Genomic DNA, 809 nt, shown 5'->3' with positions numbered 1-809 from the left:
TTTCCAACAGTGGAAAATTATAGGATTTATTCCTGCGATTATATTAATTTGGCTTTTTACAGTTCTTGATGATGGTAGAGTAAAATACTTGCATAAAAGTTTGTAATATTTAGGACGTTTTTGAATAAAGACAATGACAATTTTTTTCCTCTGGTAAAATTGTCTTCCCTTCGCTTTCGTAAATGTTTTATATTTTTTGGAATAAACCAATTTGAGTATTGCATACCGCGTGTCTTCGGGACCTACTTGTAAGGCAGTAGATATGGTCCGAAAATACTTTAGTAATATCTGAAAAATAAAACATTAATGAATATTACTGTTCAAGCAAAGAAAAGTAACTTGTTGAGTAGGACATATAAGAAGCGGTACATTTGTCCCGTACATAACGTCAAAAAGGAAGAGTGGCTCAAAATTATATATTGTACTACTTTAAACTTTATGTCGCGGCAGTCGCGTTACTCATTCTCCGTGGTTAACTATAGGACGAGGACAGAGAGGTGGACAATTACAATAGGACGTTATTTTACAATGAACATTATGGTACTGCGTTTCGAGTCGCGAGTCAGAGGAAAGTATTTTGAGTGTTATCATTACAAAATACTGTAAGGCGCACATTAAAGCGCCTCGCTTCAGTACGCCTCGCCTAATTTGAAGTAGGACATTGTACCGGCTCAATGTTAAAATGAGGCTACTCTTACAAACTCTTTTCATGTCATGTCCTACCCAATTCTAATTAGTAACTATACGTTATCAAATATAGGATGATAATTTTGACAGCTCCTTCACATGAAGTTTCGTTTTTTTTTTTC

The sequence above is a fragment of the Manduca sexta genome, chromosome 12 (assembly GCF_014839805.1).
Source record: "Manduca sexta isolate Smith_Timp_Sample1 chromosome 12, JHU_Msex_v1.0, whole genome shotgun sequence".
NCBI classification, from domain to species: Eukaryota; Metazoa; Arthropoda; class Insecta; order Lepidoptera; family Sphingidae; genus Manduca; species Manduca sexta.
The sequence above is the reverse complement of the archived record's forward strand: the minus strand, read 5'-3'. Positions refer to the sequence as shown.